The sequence below is a fragment of the Asparagus officinalis genome, chromosome 1, assembly GCF_001876935.1.
Source record: "Asparagus officinalis chromosome 1, Aspof.V1, whole genome shotgun sequence".
NCBI lineage: Eukaryota > Viridiplantae > Streptophyta > Magnoliopsida > Asparagales > Asparagaceae > Asparagus > Asparagus officinalis.
In genome coordinates this window covers 1,754,476-1,769,091 of record NC_033794.1, presented here as the reverse complement: position 1 = coordinate 1,769,091, position 14,616 = coordinate 1,754,476, and positions in this window count along the sequence as shown.

The following is a 14,616-nucleotide window of genomic DNA, read 5'->3' as shown; positions in this document are numbered from 1 at the left end:
TGTTTCCGTGTAGATCGGTTATCGAAAAATAACATCTATTCTTCATGTCTGCCTAGTAATAGTGAAAGGCAAAGTAAAATAAAATTTGTGGAAGCCAGAAACTATCTGATTATGTTTAAGGTGTATATTTTCATAGTAAGGTTATGAGGCATCTATGAAGTTCTCATCCACCGCTTGACCGAGCCCCCTCTTTCAATTTGTACAGCGCTCACGTGGATTGGAATCCCCAGCTTCCGCTATGCGCGTTCAAGCATCAACACTCTCGAATAACATCAATAGCCTTAAATAAAGAAGGGTGGGGTTACAATACACCTAGGGTGTCACAACTTAGTTACACCCACCTATAAAATAATTACACTCACCTATAAAAGCACGTGTTTGAGCGCCGACGTTAACAACCAACATTGTTCATCATGATCTATGCGTCCAAAACTCCATGGAGATAAAAAAAATATCACATAAATAAGATATTTCTAGTTTACACATCCGTGGCTTAGAAATGAACGGTCTGTAATGGTCTAAAATACCTGCTATTTTGAATTGCTTAAATTATAGGACAGAAATTTTCAAGACACATGGTACTTGATCTATACGCATTTGCTAACATGTAGATCATAATGAATGGTGTTGATCGTTAATACCGACGCTCAAACATGTGCTTTTATAGATGAATGTAACTAAGTTAATTGCATCTTAGGTGTATTGTAACCTTAATAAAGAATACTACGTATGCAGACTTTTATGTACTAGTTAAGCCCGTGATCACTGACTCGTCCTCCTAATGGCTCTTACCCATCAAACTTTTTTGTAGGCAACGTGATGGGAAAAAAGAAGGTTCTTTTTTTGTTTTTTTTGGTGTTCGTGCAAGTATAAATGTTGTTTCGAGCTGTTTGGAACTTTGGCTATCCAAAATTGCCAAGAGATCATATGGAGTTCTATCAGTTGCGAATAGACCCTTATAATTCTACTTGCGAAATAGACACATTTTCGACTCCTTTAAATGTTAAAAAATTTTTAACAAATGGATGTCTATCTTCACCAATAGAACTATCAAGGATATAGCGGCAGCCAAAAATAATTTTAACATTTTTTTAAGAGTAAAAAGATTTCTCTCCAGGAGTCTATTCGCAACGAATAGAGCTACAGGTGCATTATTACAAGGTGTCTCTTTGTAATTGGGTGATACTATATGGGATCTTGTTCGCAATTAACCCAATGAAAAACTAATATATATAAAAATTCATAATTCTCCTGCTCTCTTAATAAATAGGCAAGCCATCAGTCTTCGGTGGGGTTTCGCTAAACTATCAAAGTTACAGAAAGGTTTTATGAAATTTAGGAAGGTCATGGACGTTTTATGCAAAGACTCCAAAAGTTGGGGGCTTTATGAAATTCCTTCACCCAACTCGCATCAACCGTCCATTACTAAACCCTATCCGCTTAATCCATATCGCACATCTTAACCCAAAATATTCCGCCAGCACAACTAGTGAATATATTTCACGTACCGAGAAAGAACAAACCCTCGCACGCTCGGATCCAGCTTCGTTTGGATCTCGATCTTCCTCTCCTTAGGGTTTGCAACGGGAGCGGCGATTTGATAGATCTACATCATAAACTTGAGATCTAAAACCATATAGCCATGATTAATTCAAAGAGATTAACAAGGATCTAAAAGAGCGGAAGCTTATACCTGAATCCATTGCTTGATCTTGATTTTGGGTGTTGGATCTTCTAACCTTAGGGTTCTCTCTAAAACCGAATTTCTCTTTTAGATGGGGGTGTAGAGAATTAGAGAATGTAACCCTAGGTTAGGGACCATAACCCCTTATTTATAGATGTTGTACTTTTGTAATTTAGCCCCTCAATAAATTACAATTACAACCTGGTATCTGCACATATAACCCCATGACTTATTTAAATACCAAATTAACTCAACTTAATTGATCACTTTAGTGGGTTATCCTGAAAGATAGCAATACACATTGATTAATCATATGTGCCCACAAATAGATTTATTAGATTAAATCCAACAATCTCCCACTTGGGCACCATATGATTCCTTAAACTGTGTATAACCTTATGAGCTCAAAAATTGCTATCACTGAAATGGTATTTCCGAACAATCTCGTCCATTGACTATATCAATATAGGATCAAAGCGGCCTTCGTCACATTTATCGTGACTCGACCCATCAATGGTCACATATACCAATACAATCAAATGACATAGATCAATCATGGATGTGCAGCATGAAAATTACATGCAATGTGATCAGTACATGTCTATTTTCAACTGGTCCTCCTTAGTGAGGTCAAAACCAAACATAATGTAACAGAGTGTCTTAACTGAATACTTTATTCTGATCAGACAATACAACCAAACATAAAGCACCACAAATACAAACTCCCACTAAAACATAATATCCTCAAATAATACCACACCCATATGAGCAGTATGCTCATGAAAGACCTTAGGTGGCAATCCCTTAGTAAGAGGATCAGCTATCATGGAGTTTGTCCCAATGTGCTCTATGGATATCTGTCCACTCTGTACCCTTTCTTTCACAACCAGGAACTTAATGTCAATATGTTTTGACTTAGTTGAGCTCCTGTTGTTATTGGAATACATTACTGCAGATTTATTGTCACAATATAGCCTTAGTGGTCTTTCAACATTTTCCAAAATGCGCAGTCCCGTGACAAAATTTCGCAGCCATATTCCCTGATTGGATGCCTCATAGCAAGCTACAAATTCTGCTGCCATAGTGGAGGAAGCTACTAGTGTTTGTTTGACACTTTTCCATGATATAGCTCCTCCTGCTAACATATAAATGTAGCCTGATGTAGACTTCCTGCTATCTTGGCATCCAGCAAAATCAGAGTCCGAATACCCAATGACCTCTAATTTCTCTGATTTTCTGTATGTGAGCATGTAATCTTTTGTTTTCTGAAGATACCTCATAACCCTTTTGACTGCTATCCAATGATCCATACCAGGGTTGCTTAAGTATCTGCCTAACATCCCAACAATGTACGCAATATCCGGACGCGTACATACCTGAGCATACATTAGACTTCCTACAGCCGAAGCATAAGGAATCTTCTGCATTTCCTGAATTTCAAGGTTACCTTTAGGGCACTGATTGAGACTAAACTTGTCTCCTTTAGCAACAGGGGTGTCACCTGGTCTGCAATCTTGCATGCCAAACCTTTTAAGTACCTTATCGATATAGCTCTTTTGTGATAATCCAAGAATACCCCGAGAGCGATCTCGATGTATCTGGATCCCTAATATAAAAGAGGCGTCCCCAAGATCTTTCATCTCAAAATTCTTTGATAGAAATCTCTTGGTTTCGTGCAACATGCCTATATCATTAGTGGCAAGCAAGATGTCATCCACATACAGAACCAGAAAAATATACTTACTCCCACTGAACTTGTGATATACACAGTCATCAACAATGTTCATCTCAAAACCGAACGAGATAACTATTTGTTGAAACTTATGATACCATTGACGAGGAGCTTGCTTGAGTCCATAGATGGATTTCCTTAATTTGCAGACCATATTCTTTGGGTCTCCCGACACAAAGTTTTCTGGTTGCACCATATAGATCATCTCATCAATGTCTCCATTGAGAAATGCAGTCTTAACATCCATCTGATGTAACTCAAGATCATAATGAGCAACAAGTGCCATGATTATTCTGAAAGAGTCTTTCGATGAAACCGGAGAGAAAGTCTCTGTATAATCAATGCCTTCCTTTTGAGTATAGCCTTTAGCCACAAGACGTGCCTTATACCTCTCCACATTACCGTTTGCATCCCGCTTGGTTTTAAAAATCCATTTACAACCAATTGGTTTTGCACCTTCTGGTAATGGGACAAGTTCCCAAACCTTATTGTCTTGCATAGACTTGTACTCTTCATTCATGGCATCAATCCACTGTTGAGAGTTAGAACTTTTCATGGCCTGAGAGAAGTTGATTGGATCATCTTCTAACATTCCACTACTTTCCTCATGTTCTTGGAGAAATACAATATAATCATCCGGAATAGCATTTCTCCTTTCTCTCGTGGATCTCCTTAATGGCACTGGTTCTTGAGGTTGTTGAGTTTGTTCTTCTGGAACAGGGAGTTGTTCAACATTATCATCTTGAGGTTCCGGATTTACTTCTTGAGCAACAACAGGTATAGGAACCTGAATATTGTCAAAAGTAACTGTATGGATTGGATCTGAAGCCAATTCCTCCTCAAAACTAATGTCTCTAACCTTATTTCTCCCCCCAAACTCAACATCCTCAAAGAATGTTGCTGTTCCCGTCTCAAAAATGTTCCTTATAGTGGGATCATAAAACTTAAAGCCCCTAGAGCGTTCAGAGTATCCAATAAAGTAGCTGCTAACTGTTTTGGAGTCCAATTTCTTTTCATTTGGCCTATAAGGCCTTGCCTCAGCTGGACATCCCCAAATATGTAAATGCTTTAAACTGGGCTTTCGACCAGTCCAAAGCTCATAAGGTGTTTTAGCAACTGCTTTACTTGGTACTCTATTCAGAATGTAAGCTGCTGTCTTAAGTGCTTCTCCCCAGAGTGACTCTGGTAAAGAAGAATGAGCAATCATACTTCTTACCATATCCTTAAGAGTCCTGTTTCGTCTTTCAGCTACACCATTCATGCTAGGTGAACCCGGCATGGTGTACTGTGGGACGATACCGTATTCCTCTAGGTATCTAGCAAATGGTCCTGGACGTTGTTCACCTGAACCATCATATCTACCGTAGTACTCACCACCACGATCAGATCTGACGGTTTTAATTCTTCTGTTGAGTTGATTCTCAACTTCAGCTTTATAGGCTTTGAACATGTCCAGAGACTCAGATTTTTCATGAATAAGATATAGGTGCCCATAACGTGAGTAATCGTCTATGAATGATATAAAATATTGTTGACCATTCCAGGATTCCGTAGGGAATGGCCCACAAATATCCGTATGTATCAATTCTAAGACATCCGAAGATCTGTTGGCACCTAATCTTTTCACTTTGGTCTGTTTTCCCTTGATACATTCAACACATACGTCGAAGTCCGAAAAATCAAGGGAATCCAAAATGCCATCAGACACAAGACGCTCAATTCTACCTTTTGAGATATGACCTAAGCGCTTATGCCATAATGTCGCCGAATTTTCCTTATTTAATTTACGCTTAGTACCACGTGATTCCACATGCAAGGATTCATTGTAAGAAGCAATTGTATCAAGCAAATATAGGTTGTCATAAATACTCAAGTAACCGGTTCCCACAACATTTGAATTAAAAGATAAACTGAATTGACTGTTTCCAAATGAACAAGAATAACCTGATTTGTCCAATACAGAAACAGAAACCAAATTCCGTCTAAAAGACGGTACTACAAAAGTATCTTTTAAATCCAAATAATAACCAGTTCCTAACAACAACCTAAAGTGCCCAATTGCTTCCACATCTACCGATTGTCCGTCGCCCACAAAGATGTGTCTTTCAACATCACTTGGCTTTCGGTAGCTCAGGCAACCCTGCATAGAAACACTTATGTGAGTAGTAGCACCAGAGTCTAACCACCAAGTGTTTCTAGGTACTGAAGCTAAATTAACCTCAGAACAGACCAAAGCAAGGAACGTACCCTTATTATCACGCCAGGCGTGATATTTTGTACAGTCCTTCTTTACATGTCCAGGCTTCTTACAGAAGAAACAACCCTGATTATCCTTATGTTGTTTCTTCTCAACTGGACCCTTAGCAGCTTCCTTATCATTCTTCCTTTTCTTGCCCTTATCCTTAGAGGCATAGGCCAAATGAGCACTTTCTGTCTTATCTTGCTTCAACCTGTCTTCTTCTTGCACACAGTATGAAATGAGCTCATTTAGAGTCCATTTCTCCTTTTGACAGTTATAACTGACCTTAAATTGGTTAAACTGTGCAGGAAGAGACAACAAAACCAGATGCACTAATAACTCGTCACAAAGATCGAGTTTAAGTGCCTTAAGCTTTGAAGCAATATGAGACATTTCCATAATGTACTCCCTGATATTTCCTTTGCCCTTATACTTCATTGAAATCAAGCGAGCTAAAAGCGTGCTTGTTTCTACCTTATCGTTTTTCGCAAAACGCTTCTCAATTTCGGCAAGGAAATCTTTAGCCTTAGTAATCCCTTCGGATTCTATGCCCCTGAAGGCTTCCGGAACGCCGCGCTTAATGATCATAAGACTCATGCGATTTGAACGCTCCCACTTCTCATGCTCCTTCTTTGCATCAGGAGTGCTATCCGCATTGAGAGGTTGGGGTTGTTCAGTTCTTAATGCATAGTCAAGATCCATGCAGCCAAGAACAATTAATATGTTCTCTTTCCAAACCTTGAAGTTTGTCCCATTTAGCATGGGAATTGAGTTGATGTTAGCAGAAATTGTTGCAGCAGATGCATTAGCTGAAATAAAACAAAAGAATGCTCACATCAATAACCATAATCAATAAAATTCAAATAATGACAATCCCCATCCAAGATACCGGCACAACATTAATATCAAGTCTTTGGACAGTAATATTAACTTGTAAGTGATACCTTGTTGCAATGATCAAACATTGACAATAACTCATGTCAAATAATGAAACTATCTTTGGATCGATTCATTATTCACATGTAAACCTTATAATTGTCACACGCTTATCATCGCAGATGTGTATACAGTCTAAATAAATATTAACCTTCCTTTGGGCCGATTAAATATTTACACGAAAGCATACACACAAACATCTCACATTCCTCATGAACAATCTACACAAGAGAGGTTACTTTGGCAACTTCTTGTTTCAATTAATCAATTGGAGTGAGAGACAACCTTAATACCTTAGTGTCATAATATTTGAATTAAATAATTGATTAAAAACCGAATTAGATTTAAATTAAAAAATTTAAATCAACTGAATTTCCAAAAACTTAATTGGGGTCTCACAGCTTAATTAGGGCCCATAACTTAATTGAATAAATTAAGTATACCAAAGTGGACCCATGAAAAGCCGAGGCTTAACCATAATGAACACGAAGTTCCCTTAACTTCGAACGCGAGGTTCGACTGTATTGAGTACGAGACTCACTTAAGCACGAACGCGAGGTTCGTCTGAAAATGAACGAACGCGAGGTTCGTTTGATAAAAGAACGCGAGGTTCAACTTGGGAACGAACGCGAGGTTCGTTTAAATAATGAACGCGAGGTTCAACTGAAGTACGAACGCGAGGTTCGTCTGAAGTACGAACGCGAGGTTCGTCTGAAGAACGAACGCGAGGTTCGTTAAAAAATTGAGCTTGACGCTCACCTGAGTTGAACGCGAGGTTCACCTTAGAACGAACGCGAGGTTCGTTAAAATTGAGCTTGACGCTCACCTGAGTTGAACGCGAGGTTCACCTTAGAACGAACGCGAGGTTCGTTAAAATTGAGCTTGACGCTCACCTGAGTTGAACGCGAGGTTCACCTTAGAACGAACGCGAGGTTCGTTGAAATTGAGCTTGACGCTCACCTTAGTTGAACGCGAGGTTCACCTTAGAACGAACGCGAGGTTCGTTGAGCGCGAAGCTCGGTTAAAATTGAACGAACGCGAGGTTCGTTTGAGGTAACCACCTCCTTGATTTTCGCCATGAACCCTTAGGGTTTCAAACTGAAACCGCCGCCGTCAAACACAAAAAATCTTTGATTTTTATTTTCAAAACAGATCCAGAATTGGAAAAAATTGAAGGAAAAGTCAAAGAAAAATCCAAAAAATTCCAAAAAGGTACTGTTCACCGGCGATTTTTCAGTTACTGTTCATCCGAAAAAATTTTCGTTACTGTTCATCCGAACAAAAAATTTTACTGTTCATCCGAACCCAAAAAACTTGAATCTTTAACCAGAGATTTAAGATCAAAAAACCCAATAGAACTTAAATCCCTAAGAATTAATCAAGGTGGCTCTGATACCACTTGATAGATCTACATCATAAACTTGAGATCTAAAACCATATAGCCATGATTAATTCAAAGAGATTAACAAGGATCTAAAAGAGCGGAAGCTTATACCTGAATCCATTGCTTGATCTTGATTTTGGGTGTTGGATCTTCTAACCTTAGGGTTCTCTCTAAAACCGAATTTCTCTTTTAGATGGGGGTGTAGAGAATTAGAGAATGTAACCCTAGGTTAGGGACCATAACCCCTTATTTATAGATGTTGTACTTTTGTAATTTAGCCCCTCAATAAATTACAATTACAACCTGGTATCTGCACATATAACCCCATGACTTATTTAAATACCAAATTAACCCAACTTAATTGATCACTTTAGTGGGTTATCCTGAAAGATAGCAATACACATTGATTAATCATATGTGCCCACAAATAGATTTATTAGATTAAATCCAACACGATTCCCTCCGATCTCTTGACGGAGATCTTGATTCCGGTGGCCGCGGTGATCGGGATCGGATTTCTCGCTGTTCCAGTGGCTGCTCGTTTCGAAGGTGTAGCTGTCGCCGGCTGCGGCGCAAGGTAGAAGGAAGAATGGGTACGGGGATTCCCTGATTGAAGAGGGGCTCAATGAGCATAATGCTGTGGTGAAATGTGTTAGGGTTAATTAGGGTGATGTGTGCAGAGATACAGAATGCGATTGCTCTAACCGATTACAGATTTCTCATTGCTATATTGCTGGCTGAGCTCTACTTAATACGCACACGGTAGGTTCGAAGATGGACGGAGAAGAAGGAAGGGCTTCGACGAGCGGTCGGAAAGAGAGGAGGGCCGGTGAGCAGCATGAGCTGCTGCTCGAACCGCTTCGTGCGAAACTGAGATCGATAGAAGAGGACACGAACAGCTTGAAGAGAGACGTGACGGGCTGCGTCGAGGAGAGATCGATGTTGATGAGTGAGATAGCTGGGCATGCAGCTTCACTTGATCAGAGGCTGTTTAGTTAACTCACAAGGCAAACACGGCTCTACTGCAACCTCTTCATCAGCTGAAACTATAGAGGCATGCGTTTATTTTTTACTAGTTTCCTCTTTCACTGAGTTTGATATTTTTTCGTTAGTCCCCTCTTTAGAGTCACCTTGATCCATAGGCATGTTTGATATGACAAACAACAAAAAAACAACGACGACGACAATAAAGCCTATGAAATTTATTCTTTCATTCATTTATATCAAGAAGAAGAATTTTTCAAAACAGACCCATTCCCATTTTTTTTAAAAACCGATCCTTTTTTTTTATTTACCAAAACCGACCCGATTTTGTAATTAGCTACTTAATCACCTTCCTAAACAGTCGGGGTTGGCAACCCGACTATTTAGGACATTAATTTTTAGGGTTTAAGGTTTCTAATTAGGGTTTAACACCTTCCTAAATAGTCGGAGTTGGCAACCCCGACTGTTTAGGATGGTGATTAAGCTGCTAATTACAAAATCGGGTCGGTTTTGATAAAAAAAATGGGTCGGTTTAAATAAAAAAAATTTGAAATTGGTCTGATTTGAAAATTTGTTCTATCTAGAACCATCACCTTCGCTAAGCTTCAATTATCGTATTCTTTTTAATTGCTTCCAACTAAATCCTTTTAGGTCCGATATTGCTGAAACCACATTTTAGGAAGATTTCTTTTTTCCTTTTTTGCTTTTAGTAATAAGTTAGGTTGCTCCATCCCATTTCATTAACGGATTTAAAAAAAAAACCATGAACTATCATTAATAGATTTCTTTTTTACATTTCTATTTTGAATTCTCAGGAAAAGTGCAGGAGCATTGGATTGTCCGGAATATTATTGCAGGGCAGCAACCAATCTCTTGTTACCAGACGCATTAAAGTTAATCTTGAGGCTTCCTTGGATCTGGCATGGCCCTCATAATACATGGAGATTGGGCTAATTTATTTCTTGGGTCTTTTTTATATTTACCCTTGTTGTCACTAATATTTGCAAAATTACTTCCAAATTCAGTACCAGCAAAAACTATCCTCAACTCATCGGCGTTAAAATTAAATGCCCATACATAATCCATCAACGAGAAGGTTGACTTAATTAAGTAGGTTTGTACGACTGTTGTTTTTCTACTATCCATCCAATAAATAAAAATTGTAAAATCGTATTATAAGAGTACACGTGTCATGTCAATGTTCGCACGGGTGACTTTGACTTCTTCGGTTTATGTATGAGGTGTCCTTCATCTTATTTGGACTTCCTTCGAAATAAATTGAAGGATTACCCTTACATTTTCGTTCAAGATATCAAGTCTACAACATTGAGATACTAAATACTAATAAAAATTGAGAGACAACCTTAAATAGAAATTAACAAAAGCATATTTTGAGAGTTGGACTCGGATTATTAAATTGTATGTGGTCTTTGATCAGATCAGAGGGATAAATCAATAATACAGGAATTTCACCCTTTTGTCAAGGATCTCTGATTTTGTTTAGGACACTGGAGCTTTAATTATACTTGCGGCCAGGCTCCAATCTTACATTTAGCTCCGCCTCTGGGGGCCAAGGGGAGGAGAGAGTGAGAGGGCGGAGTGAAAGTGGAGTGCTATATATGCAAAATATAGAAGATTTTTGGAGTAGATTTTTTTGGAATTTGTTGTTTTCTTTCCTTTTGAGCTCCCATGTGTTTGTGGGAAAATTTGCAGTAAAAGAAACGAAGGAAAATTGATTTGTATTCCTTTAATCTCAGTTACAATTAGATTTCCTGATTACAAAAGAGAAGAGAATGATCTGGATTCTCTCCTTTGTTTAATTCTGGGTTCTTCACGGTGGCGATGGAGTGCTTCCTTCGAATGCTTGCGTCGAACTTGCTCTCCGTTGACGATCCGATGTCTTGTTTCACTGGAATGTGGTCTTCTCCTCACGATTTGATGTTGTGGAGAACTCTGAACGAGTTTAAAACTCTATGAAAGAGTTGATTTAACCGAAAGTCGGTTATAAGCCAAGTATGAAGAAGATCGTGTTGCCGATCTCCAAAGCTCCAGAAATGCTCTAAAGATCCTGTTGACGAGCCAAGAAGTTCCAACTGACCGCCCCCGAAAGATCCAGCCCAGAACTAAGTTGATTTCTTAGTTATTTATAGGGGATTAAGGGGTGTAACCACCTCCTTAATTCGCTCCTAAGTGGGGCTAATGCGATGTAACCGCCCCTTAAATCACTCCTGAGTGGAGTTATGATCCCCTCAGATCGTGGGAAATGGTTTTGAAACCGTTCAACTCGTGTTTGAACGAGTCAAACGCAGATCCTGCATTCTGGCATGAATTCTGTGTCCAAACGCAGTGTCTGGAAGCTTGAACGCAGTGATTGGAAGCTGCGTTTGCAGCGGATGAAAGCTGCGTTTGGCAGCGGTATAGAGTTGCGTTGGACAGCGCTTGGAGCTGCGTTGGGCAGTGTCGGGCGGCGAATAGAGCTGCGTTGTGCAGCGATATTGAGCTGCGTTGTGCAGCGATGTTGAGCTGCGTGGGCGGCGAATAGAGCTGCGTTGTGCAGCGATATTGAGCTGCGTTGTGCAGCGATGTTGAGCTGCGTCGTGCAGGGATGTTGAGCTGCGTCGGGCAGCGATGTTGAGCTGCGTCGGGCAGCGAATAGAGCTGCGTCCAGTGGCGATTTAAGCTGCGTTTGCAACTTTTGGAGTTGCATTTGAGCTGCGTTCGTGGCTATGAACACGGTCTGTCAGCGATTAGAGCTGCGTCTGGGTTGCGTTTGCAGCGATTTGGAAGCTGCGTTTGAGCTGCGTTCGTGGCTATGAACGCGGTGCGTCTTGATGCTGGTGTGCGGGGAGGACTTCCGCAGCTTGATTTGAAGAGACCGTCGATTTGTAGTCTCTTTCTGTCGAAGCGTTGCAAAGATCGTCATTTTGTAATCTTTACTTTAGCTCTTTGATATGCAAGAGTCGTCAGATTGTAACTCTCGATGTTGATGGTGAAGGCTGTTAAACTAGAGCTCTCATCGGTTGTCGTGAAGGTCGTCAGATTGTAACCTTCAGCGATCTACGTGAAAGTCTTCAAATTGTAGCCTTCTGGAAGTCGTCAGATTGTAACTTCCATTATCGGTGTTTGATGGGGATCAGCTATCTATTGTGATTTTTAGACAGCCTACACCATGCATGACGAATGACCCGTTACAATATATGTTGTTAGTTGGCAGGTTTTGTAGGGAAGTTTACAGGTTCTTTGAAGTGGTTGATTTGGAATTTCTGGAAAGTGGTGTCACCATATAATTAATAATAAAAAAGTTTTATTAACTGCCAAGCTAGGGGTCAGAGCCCAGAGCATCTGATTGATTTATACTTGCAATTTTTCTGGGTTTGTAATCTCAAAATCTACGGTCTTCACCTTTTACTATCCTCTTTTTGTGTTGCTTGGGATTTGCCTAGTTAATCTATGCCACCAGTGTTAGACCCTAGAGGGGGGGTGATTAGGGTCTTATGCTAATCTAATCCGATTATATGCCAATTAAAATAATTAATAAGTTATCCTAGCAAGTATGAAATACAACAATGTATATAAGCTAGGATAAGCAATATGAACAACAAGATATATCCTAACAAAGAGATATAGGCAAGTATGTGCAAGGATATATAAACTCAAGGGTTGCAATCACACCTCACACACTAAGTGTTGGTCCTAGCCCGTGTCCTCCTCCTCAAGTGCTCGGTTACAACCTCTCCCTAGGCACGTCAACCGACGTCACTCCTCTTGGGACGATCCCCGACTCTCACCACACACTCCTCTCGGTGTACAAGTGTATTACAAAGTGTATCTCACAATAAGCTACAATATAAATCAAATGATTGTTCTCTCTAACAAGGTGAGAACTCAATTAAGCTCACTCTCAATGTCACAAACCCACAATCCTAAATTATACTATGAATGTAAATACAATAAGCTCAATAGGTTGTGTGTGAACAACGAGATAAAACAATATAAACTCAATATGAAATCTAGCTTATGAAATTAAGAACAAACTTATAAAATGCTAGAATTGAGTTTAAGGAAACTTCTCTATAGATGACAAGAGAGAGGGAGAAGAATGAATGCTCAAACACCAAAGGATGATCTCCACTTGCTCTTGTGAAATTTGCTTCACAAACAAAACCCTTAAACACTCTTTTAAACTTGGTTAAAACACCCTTAAACTTGTTTAAATAATTCTCTTGGTTAGGTTGAAAGAGAACAGCAATATGGTATTTATACCCACTCAAAATCTCAGCCAAACCCCCAAGTAAAAGTCCAAAAAGCCCAGAAAAAATCAGCTCAGGAAATAGCCGTTGGGAAAGCAACGGTAATATAGGCGGTCGACCGGAAATTCTATCGGTCGACCGACGGAGAGCAAAAACCCGAAGAAACAATCTGGACGGTGCGGTCGACCGATGGAGCTTTCGTTCGACCGGACCGGTCGACCGACCAACTCTCTGTTGCCCAGTGATGAAAGATCAAATGATCGGTCGACCGGTGCGGTCGACCGAAATCTGACACATGAAAAACCTGATATGCTGATTTTAAAAAGCTGCTTAAAAATATCAAATAAATTTTAAAAAATGTAAAACTTTGGGGAATAATTGTAGACATGATACTAAACATGCTACAGTGACTGGTTATCAGAAAGGACTTCCCAAATGTAAAATATCATCATTTTGCAAGGAGGTCCAAAACACAAAAATATAAACACATGAGTTTTGACATTTTAGCTAAACCATGTTTTGAAACAATGCAAAATGATTTTATAGACTTAATAGAAGATGTAAACTATTGTTATGAAGTCTATAAATAGTGAATATAGTATTTTATCAAAATACACATATAATACACTAAAACATGATTTCATGGAACTAAATAAAATTGATATTGATGAAATCATATAAATGTATTAAGTATGAAACAAAAATATGTTTTCCAATTGTATTCAATTGTTTCATAGTAAAACTTAAAAACTATCAAACCAAAACATATATGTATATATATAACTATATATGTACATGGAAACCAATAAATGTGTGTGTGTGTATGATATTGAGCTTAAAGTACCAACACACATAATATAAACTCCTAAACTAAATTACCCAAGCAATCTTGATCTTCAATTAAGCTTGACTTGGTACACTTGCGGATGAAGCTTGAACTTGATCTTTAACTTGAATAATATAGGCTTCAACCCGATATTCCGCCAACCTCCTTTGGATATCATCGTTGAAGCGCAATCCATCCAACCTCCAACTACGTTGTTTGTCTACAATACATAGGAATACACAAACAGTAGACAAACAACATTAGTAGTAAATTGTTTATAAATCATCATCAAAACAAGGAGGCCAATAACCAGGACTCGATGTTGGGTGGGAGGAGGAAAAAACTTATGTAGTTTTCTTGAGACGAAAGAAGTGGTGCACGTCTAGACCTAACATGAACTATTATTAGACCTAACATAAACTATTATTAGACATAACATGAAATGAAATTAGACATAACATGAACTGAAATTAGACCTAACAGTATTAGACCTAACATGAACCGAAATTAGACTTAATGTGAACTGAAATTAGACTTAACATGAATTATTATTAGACTTAATATGAACTGAAATTAGACCT